The following is a 10,766-nucleotide window of genomic DNA, read 5'->3' as shown; positions in this document are numbered from 1 at the left end:
ACCCATAGAGATGTAAAAAAGGACACATTATAATTAAAATGTCTAATGACAAGGATAAAGGCAGAATCTGAAAAATGGAATCTGAAAAAAGAGAAGCAATGCATCACTTATAAGTGATCCTTAAAAAGATTAGAATCTGATTTATCAACAGATACATAGACGTCCTGGGCACATAAAGCATAAAGATGTGACATGTGCAGGAACAACATAAAAGGAAGAGGAGGAGGGACAGGAACTGAGTATATTTAGGTGATTGAAGTCAAGTTAGTAATAACAATAACTAACTTGTAATAGACTTAGTATGTTAAATGTCACCCCCATATTAACCATAAGGAAAATATCTCAAAACTCTACATAAAAGGAAATGAGGAGTGATTTATAATGGCTTATTATAAAATCATCTTAACAAAAAGAAAGGCAGTGGTAAAGGTAAGGAGTGACAAATAAATTTAAGATTTACAAAACAATTAATGAAATGACTGAAGTCCTGCCTTTTTAGTAATTACCTTGAATGTAAAGCACTAAGCACTCCAATAAAAAGGTAGAGACTAAAGAAACATGACCCAACTACCTACTGTTTCCAAACTGTCGTGGACACAAAGATTCAAACAGGCTGACAGTGAAAAGATAGAAAAACTTATTTTCATGAAAATAGTAACAAAAGGAGAGTCAAAGTGGCTATATTAATATTAGACAAAATAGACTTTAAGTAAAAAACTGTTACAGGAGACAAAGAAGGACATTATATATCAATTAAAGAATATTTAGCAATTATAAACATATGTGCACCTAACATCAGGGTGCCAAAACATACAAAGCAAATATATTGACAGAAAGAAGGAAGAAATATACACTTCTATAATAATAGCTGGAGACGTCAACACACTCTTTTCAGCACTGGATGAAATACCTGGGCAGAAGTTGTAGACCTGTACAGCACTATAACCCAAATAGATCTAACAGAAACATGTAGAACACTATAACCCAAGAATAGAAAAATATACATCCTTTTCAAACGCACAAGGATCATTCTTGTGGATAGACTAAATGTTAGGGTACAAGATAAGTCTTTACTGAATTTTAAAATACTGAAATCATACAAAGTAACTCCTCTGATAACAATGAAATGAAGCTAGAAGTCCATAGCAGAAAGAAAATTGGAAAATTTACAAATATGTGGAAATTAAACAGCAAACACTAAACAACAAAGAAGTCACAAAGGAAATTGGAAAATACTTGACAAACCTTTAACTAGACTGACAAAAAAAAAATTCTTCCATGCTGCACATAGAAGAATCTTAAACATATTTTCAGTGAAATAAGCAAGGAATGTAAGGGAAAATATTGTATGAAATCACTTGTAAAAGATGACAAGAAACAGCAAATTTGCAGAGAAAGAAAGTAGGTTAGATATCACCAGAGGATGGGGGTGGGAAAAAAGGGGAGTGTTCGTTTGTGGGGGAGGGGAGTATCTATCTAGAGACCTTAGAAATAAAGAAGTTCGGAGTCAAAGTCTAAACACAGACAAAGTCTAAGACTCCGAGCAAATAATTGTAATTCATGAGAGTAAGGTTATAAAAGAAGTTTATACAAAGTGTAGCATAATTTTGAAAGGAAGGCATGGCCTTGACTATAAAGGAATAGAATAAAACACTTAAAAACAAGATTTTTTAACCTGATATAGGAGTGTATGTGTAGTGTGTTTACATATGGTTACCTAGATATACATATTATATAATAAATACATTCTATTAATAGTTACATTTTGCTTATATAACATATATAATTTGCTTATATAATTTTGAAATTGCTATATCCTGTATTTCTTAGAAAACCCACAGGGTCTAACACATAGATTCTTACAAAATAAGTTCCAATTAATTTTTGAGCTTAGGATGAAAAAGTTTTACTTCAAATATCATTGAATGTGAAAAGAGTACAGAAAGAAATTAACTTTAATAAATTTTGTCTTTATAGATCACCTTAAAGATCACTTTTAGCTACTCTTTATTAAGTCATGTAACAGCCTTTGACCAAAAATGTAGTAGTTTCTTCTTTAAATTCTTGCATGATTTTTTTCTAAGTATCTGAAACAAGATTTAACTGTATTTCTAAGGTGAATTTACAACATTATTAATAGCTATTATTTAGTGATTGAGTTTGATGTACTGAATATGCTTCTGTAGATTTTATAAATATTTTTAATCCTCAAAACAATGACAGTAGTTATTTATTTTTGTTTTGATTTCTGACTGAAGAAATTCTCAGAGAATGTTCCATAATTCATCAAGGTATACATAAAAGCAAAGTCAAGTTTTGAACCCAATTTTTTCTGACCATAAAGTCTATCATTTCTATCTTGTGCCAAGTTCCCTCTCCAGAAAAGAGTTGTCAGCAAAATAGGATACGTATTATTTTAACCATTGAATATTGAAGATATCAATGCTCCTTTTGAAATTTTATTTGCATTTATGTGCACCTTAGGAGCCTGTAAAAATTAGCAAGATATCTAAATTAAATGGAAAGAAAATTTACTCTAGCAATTATCTGCATTTAATAGTGGTAACTTCATTTTTCTGATGCTTATTTCAAGTGGAAATAAAATAAAAATAAACCCAAACAAGAGTTGTACTTTCTTTAAGCTGAGTACACAGCTCCTCCCACACGGCATATCTCAAAGAACACAAGCATTATTTGAGACAAAACACAAAACACAGCAACCTGGAGGTTAGAGAGAATAAACAAAACCAAGCAGATTAAGGAAGGCAGTGGAAATTTGAAAGAAATAACCGGTGTAGGGTGAGTTTTCCATAGCTTCTGTTTTTAGTTGACAGCCCCATCCCACATTGCTTAATGGATAAAACTCTGACTAGCCACAGTTCAGGGCAACCATAGTTTCTAGAGAGAGGTGAATAATTCCAGAAGGAAACAGCCAGAGAATGGGGAGCTACTAATTCGGCATATAAACTCTATCCAAGTCTCTGGATGACCTCTGAATCATGCATCAATAGGGAAATAGCTGGTCCAAGGGGGGCAAAAAAAAAGGAATTAAACTGAAATTTAAGCTGGTACTCAAGAGAAAGAGCTTACAGTTTGATCCAACCAGATATGTGGAACTTGTTTGAATCCTGTTTCTAACTGTCCAAATATAAAAAGACAAATCTTGAGCCAAATGTAGAATAGAAAATTGGATATGTGTACTAGTTATACATATTTAAGAATTATTGTGTTATATGTGATAATGATTTATGAAAAATTTTCATATTTTATACATGCACAGAGAGTAATTTTAGAAGGTGAAGTGATATGACACCAGTTTGCTTTAAACTCCAGCAGAAGAAAAGAAGAGAAAAAAAGGAGAGAAGGAAAAGGGAAGGGATAGACAAAAGAAATACGGCAAAATACTTTAATCTCAGAGGTTGGGTTTTATGGAAGTTTATTATAGCTTTCTTTCATCATTTATAAATCTTTAGGAATGTTCAAAAAATTAAAAAATAAGATTTATACCCTTATGAAATACTAATTTTAATTTATTTCAATTAAATACTTCACTATGGTATGTTTAATCTTTCTCTATGTGTATTTGTTTCATAGAATAGTGGTTAAGTGTCTAAGTTCCTGGGCTTCTATTGCCTGAGTTTTAATGCCAGTTTCTCATTTATTAGCCATGTAACTCCGGACAAAATATTTGAACTTTCTTTGCCTCAATTTCTTCATCTATAAAATATGAGTAATAAGAAGACCATTTTCAAATAACTGTAAGAGCTTATGCATGTAAAGTGCTAGGAATTTTGTCTAGCATATGGAATATACTTTAAAATGTTATTATAATATTATTTCATATAAACATTAGTTCTCATGTAGCCTACCTACCCATATTTATTTGCAACAGGCAGAATTGTACATTAAGTTGTTTGGTAACAGATGCTCTTTTTTTTTTGCATGGGCTGTCACCCAGGAATTGAACCCGAGTCTATGGCATGGCAAGCGAGAACTCTGCCACTGAGTCACCTTCACACTGCCCCTTATGCTCATTTTTATTAGCGGTATCAATTGATTAACACAAGTTATGTCTGTTAGTGGATGCTGAAATGATGCCATTTTATATTCTTTGGCCCAGGGAGCATGTGAAAATGAATCTCTTTACTACTTAGGCAAAATATGGCACATATCCAGAGGGCAGAGACTGTGGCTTATACCTCATAAACCACGCCTGGATTGAATTCTCAGACAAGTGAATCAACAGCTGTGTAACCCAGGGCATGATATTTAACGTTGCTAAGTTCAGTTTCTTCATTTGTAAAATAGGGTTAATAATACTCCATAGGCATATATTTAGGAGTGAATGAAATTTAGCATACCTAAAACTTTTAGTACAGGATATGACATATGATATGAGCCCAATAAGTAGAGCACTTACTTTTACTACTCCTTGAAAAATATTTGTTGACATATAATTATGTGATGTCTCAGGGATGCCTATCAATGACGTGTAGGTGAAAGACAGGTACAAAGATCCAGAAAGTTCCTACTCTCAGGATGTCTAGGTGAATATTCACATTTGCCAAGATAAATACTGGTATTACTAATTTTAAGCCTACAGCAGAGGGTTGTACTAAGGCAATTAAATTTCCAGGATTTGAGAATATTATTTGTCTTTTTACTTAGTTACTTTTATAGAATAAACTAAAAGATTCTAGAAATAGTTGACTGAGAAAAATTATGGGATGTTTGAAAAAAAGTTTCCTGAGAAATATAGAAAGATTAGGCTTGTAATATAATAGTGTGTGTGTGTATATATATATATATGTATATGTATAATTTGAACATTTTATTACTTTGAGTTGATCTCAACTTCTTAGGTTCTTTATTCGTTTATCCAGAATTTAAAAATGAAGTCTATTTATATTGAGAATAGTAGGTAAATATTTTGTTAATGTCTGTGGAGTTATTACCAACATAACAAATTCAGAAAGTTACCGTTCTATTTGTTCCATGACTAAAAAGCAATACATTCAGGCCATCATTTGTTTGTTTTAGTAATTCAACACAAGCAATTTTATCAAATGCCACAGATTCCTTTATTTTTTTTTTGATATTATTCCAGCCTATTCTATATTTCTTTTGGCTCTCTGATCCAATGATCATCTGCAATGGATGTTGATTTAATATATTTGAAAATATCTTCCCTTGCCAATTTTATTTGTCATGATATAAAAATGACTAATTTGTTATTCTGTTCTAATCTCTTTATAACTTAATCTTAATAGAAACATGAACTGCATATATGCCCACTAAATTTAACCTTGCCTTGATATACAGGATATCCTAAAATACAAATGTTATTGTAACTTTCATCTCTTTTTGCATTCAGATACTATTGGATTGACTTATAAGAAGTAAACAATTATCTAGTGATATTTTGCAAGTACCAAATACTATGTGTGGGCCCCTATTCATAAGTGAATCAAGCACCATACCTAAGACTATTAACATTAAATACTTAGGCAATCTTACACAGAACTTCTGTTAAATGTAGACACAGGGAGACCAAGCCTTAATAATAACAGGAGCTAATCCTCATTGATACGTAGCATATGCCTGCACCACACTAAACACTTTCTGTGCATTTTCTCTTTAAATGCTTACATCAACAATACAATGTACATTATTGTCTTTCCATTTAAATAGATGAAGAACTAAAGCTTGGAAAAATCATACAATGATCACAGAATGAAGCTAGAGATGCAACTTAAATCCAGCCTCCTTTTTTTTACTGATCTTATCCCTTATTCACTATCTTACCTTCCTCTTAGTAAGGAGGAACCCCAGGGATCAATTAATAAATGATGAGGGCTGAGGCAATGATGGAAGAGAGGAGGGTCACATTTAAGGAGTAGAATGTATGGGATTTGGTGACCGGCATTTCATAGTAGTTGAGGGATTAATGGCAATTTATTATGACACCTAAGACTGCCTTCAGCAACTCCTGTTCTAAAGAGAGTTTAAATAAGAACAGATTTAGGGAAGATGAGTTCACTGTGGGACTGAGTTTGAGGAGGTTTTGAGGTATCAAAACAGATAATCTAAGAGGACCATCCTGAAAATATAATCTGGAAGTCCTAACTGTAAGGTGATGATTGACAACCAGGACAAAACTTTCTCCCAGGGATACTATGAGCAAAGATGAAATCAAGGAGAATAATATTTAAGATGTTGGGGGGAATAAAAGGCTGAAAAGGAGAAAATAGGAAGGAAATCAGAAATTTAAATTTAAAACTCAGATTGGATACAGGTGAAGAGATATCAGTGAAATGAAAGGTAAATTTAAAGAATTTATAAACAATGCAATGCCAAGAAATAAAGAGATAAAAACTGAAAGAAACTTAAGGAACAGATAATAGGAGTTCCAAAGGAGAAAAATGGAGAAGATATGAGCAGGAAAAAAATATTTGAATGAAGTAATGACTGAAAGCTTTTTTCTCATAATAGAGTAAATGCATAACTTCTCAGGTTCAGAATAAGTCCCAAGTAGAATAAATAAAAATAAATCTTAGAGATACCACAATGATAATGCCACACACCTAGGGTGCTCATGCACAGTCAGAGATAATAAATTAAAAAAGAGATTACTTCTGAATAACAATTAAACGGCACCAGATTTTTCAACAGCAAACATAGGAAATAGAATGCAATGGAATATATATTTAGAGTGTTCAGGAAATAATAATGGCTGTCTTGAATGTTCAAATTTAGCTAAACCACAATTCAAAAATGAGAATGAAATAAAGATTTTTTTAGACAGATACTGCAAAATTGTACCACTCACAGACAGTTATCAAAAAAAAAGGGGCTGAAGACCATACTTCAGGAAAAAGGAATTCAATCCCAGAAAATCTTGTGGAACACAAGAAATAATGACTAGCAAAGAAATGGAAAATATGTGGGTATATTTAAAAATACTGACTGTAAGGAATAAAATCACAAAATAAAGTTTACTTTGGGTGAATTAAAAACAATTAGAAACTAAACTACTTAAACATATTGAAACTAAAACCTTTTAAAACAATAAAACAAAATGGTGGAGGGTAACATACTGTGAGAGAGGAAAGGGTAGCTACTGCTCAATGTTAGGCACTGTTTTGGCAAGTAAAAATACTAAAAATTTTAAGTGTTAATATTAAAAATAGAAATAAAATGTAAAACTTTCAAAATAGAACAAGGAAAATGTCAGTCAAATAGAAGTCAGGAAAGAGGAATGAGAAAGCAAGAAACCAAACCAAATGAAAACAAACAGAAAACCAAAAGCCAATTATTTTGAAGCATATAATAAGATGATAAAAGAAATTCTAATAGATCAGTAAACAGTTAATATAAATTAAACAAACTCATCAGTACAGGGACAGATACTCTTAGAATTCATTAAAAATGACAGCACAGAGTTGTTCAAAAGAAATGACTGAAACATAGTTATAGAGGTGATGTCATCAACAAGGCAATGTAAACAGCTAATGAAAATCTCTCTCTGGAGATTACACACACACAAAAAAACAAATTCTGAATCGTTCAGAACTCTGGAGAAGTGTAAGTACTAGAGAGGGACCCCACAAATGTCAAATTGAAGAAACAGAAGAATATCAGGTAGGAAATTTCTACCCCAGAGCAGTAGGTCCTCTCTCCTTTCCTCACCCTGTCTCACATACAATGTGGGACAGGCAGAGAAACAGCAGCAGGAGTCCTTCCCACTAGGGACACGGAATAGGAAGTCTCTCACAGCAGTGGAGACTTTCCCTCAACTTTTGGAAACCTGGGGGGACAGGGGAGGACATTTCAAATCCCAGATCAGTGAGAGACAGAGAGTCTGAGGAAACATGGGCAGAAGCTATATTTCCAGCCCTGGGTCTGAAAGTCCTTCACCCGCCCTGGTGGGAAATGACAGCAGGCAGCCTGATCCCTGCCTAGGAGAAGGCTAAAACTGGGATAGCTAGAGGAGTCCTCCACAACAAATAAAGTGGGGTATACAGACACATATTGAGACAGATTTTGGCTGGCAAAGAGAGGGAATAGGAACCCTGCAGTATCAGCCCTACCTGGTGAGACACAGCCTGTGCTGGGAAGGCAAACACCTCTAAGGTGTTTAAGTCATTAAACATTGCCATCTTCTGGGCAGACCAGAAAGTACATGGGAATAGAAACGTTTTTTCAGAGACTATACAGAAAACATTTCAGGCCAAGTGGTGTGGCTTTAGATTCCCTGCATGGAAACCATCCCCTCTTTGGGTTGAGGAACACATGGATGTTTAACTGTTGGATGACTCAACTGCTAAAGCAGTGCCCTAAAATAAACTTAGGTCCTGCAGAATGGTGAAAAACTGAGCAGTACTGAGAGACAGCAGATTTGAGTACTGAGAGACAGCAGATTTAAGCACAGAGAACTTTCAGCAGTGCCCAGCACCTACCGTTATCCCTGAGGCATCCCTGAGGCTGCCTCAGGTGCCTGGTTTGGGGAAAGACTGAATGGCAGAACCAATCTGACAACTGGCCAGGGAGAGAGACAAACAGATACATAATGAATTCAATCTACAGGAAAAACCTAGGCAAAAGAGATAAAATGACCTTCAGAATAAACTAAGCAAAAAAATCAGATACCTCAACACCAGTAAAAAATCATAACTCATACCAGTAACACAAAGATTTGGCCCAACCAAATGAACTCACATTTCAACTGAGATATAGGAAGTGAAACAACTAATTAAAGGTGTTCAGGCAAATCTAAATCATTTCATTGAGTTGAAGGAAATTGTGGAAAACTGAAAAATATGAAGGAAACAGGGTATCCATCCAGAAGAACTTGAAAGCTTGAAAAACAAATAGCAGAACTTATGGGAATGAAAGGCACAATAGAAGAAATGGAAAACAAAATGCAGACATACCACAGCAGATTTGAAAAGGCAGAAGGAAGGATTAACAAACCAGAAGACAGGACATCTGAAATCATACACACAAAAGAACAAATAGGGAAAAGAATGGAAAAAAATTTGAGCAGGGTCTCAGGGAACTGAATGTTAACATGAAGTGCATGAATATATTTGTTATGGGTGTCCCAGAAGGACAAGAGAAGGGAAAAGGGGCAGAAAGAATAATGGAGGAAATAATCCCTGAAAATTCCCTACCTATTATGAAAGACATAAAATTACAGGTCCAAGAGGCACAGCATACCCCAAACAGAATAGCTCCAAATATATCTATGCCAGAACACTTCACATTGCCAAATGTCAAAGACAAAGAGGGAACTCTGAAATAGCGAGGGAAAGGAACCCATCACATACAAGGGAACCTCAATAAGACTAAGTGCAGATCTCTCAGCAAAAACCATGGAGGTGAGAAGACACTGGTATGATATATTTAAGACAGTGAAAGAGAAAAACTGACAACCAAGGGATCTGGAAAAAACTGTCCTTCAAAAATAATGGAGAGTTTAAAATATTTATAGATAAGTAGACAATGAAAGGGTTTGTGAACAAGAGATTTGTTCTACAAGAACTATTAAAGGGAATGATATAGGCAGATAGGAAAAGACAGGAGAGGGGGGTGTGGAGAAGAGTGGAAATGATGATTATCAGTAAGATATGATATATAAAATCCAAAAGACACAACAGTTGAAGAAAGAACTGGCTTTACAGTAATAATATTAAATGTTAATGGAGTAAATTCACCAATCAAAAGACACAGATCAGAAGAGTACATTAAAAACAAACAAACAAGCAACAACAAAAAAAAAACTCAGGATCTACCTATAGGCTGTCTAGAAGAGACTCACATAAGGCCCAAGGACAAAAACAGGTTGAAAATAAGATTGGAAAAAGATATTTCATGCAAATAACAACCAGAAAAGAGTAGGGGATAGCTATGTTAATATCAGAAAAATTTAATTTCAAATGTAAAACAGTTAAAAGAGACGAAGTAGGAGACTATATTAATAAAAGGGACAATTCATCATGAAGACATAGCAACCATAAATATCCATCCACCAAGTCAGGTTACCCCAAAATACATAAAGCAAACACTGATAACACTGAAGGAGAAGCAGACACTTCTACAATAGTAGTTGGAGACTTCAATATGCCAGTAGACAGAACATCTAGACAGAGGATCAGTAAGGAAACAGAGATGTTGAATAATATAATAAATGAACTAGACTTAACAGACATTTACATAATAATTCCCCCGATAACAGCAGGATACACCTTTTCTCAAATGCTCATGGATCATTCTCCAGGATAGACCACATGTTTGGCCAAAAAGCAGGTCTCAATAAATTTAAAAAGACTGAAATTATACAAAGCATTTTCTCAGATCATGATAGGATGAAGTTGGAAATCAATAACAGATGGAAGGCTGGAAAAATATCAAATATATGGAGGCTAAACAACACAGTCTTAAACAACCAATGGGTCAAGGAAGAAATTACAAAAGAAACCAATAAATATCTCGAGGGAAATGAAAATGAGAATACAACATATCAAAACTTTGGATGCAGCAAAGGAAGTGATGAAAGGGAAATTTATTACTTTAAATGCCTATATTAAAAAGAAGAAAGAATAAAAATTGAGAAATTAACTGCTCACCTGGAGAAACCAGAGAAAGAACAGCAAAGTAACCCCAAGGCAAATATAAGGAAAGAAATGACAACTTTTAGAACAGACATTTAGACAGCCTGGACTCCTGGAATCCAGACTGGGAATGAGACCTTGTTATTCTCTATG

Source organism: Tamandua tetradactyla, chromosome 5 (genome assembly GCF_023851605.1).
Source record: "Tamandua tetradactyla isolate mTamTet1 chromosome 5, mTamTet1.pri, whole genome shotgun sequence".
Lineage (NCBI taxonomy): Eukaryota > Metazoa > Chordata > Mammalia > Pilosa > Myrmecophagidae > Tamandua > Tamandua tetradactyla.
The sequence above is the reverse complement of the archived record's forward strand: the minus strand, read 5'-3'. Positions refer to the sequence as shown.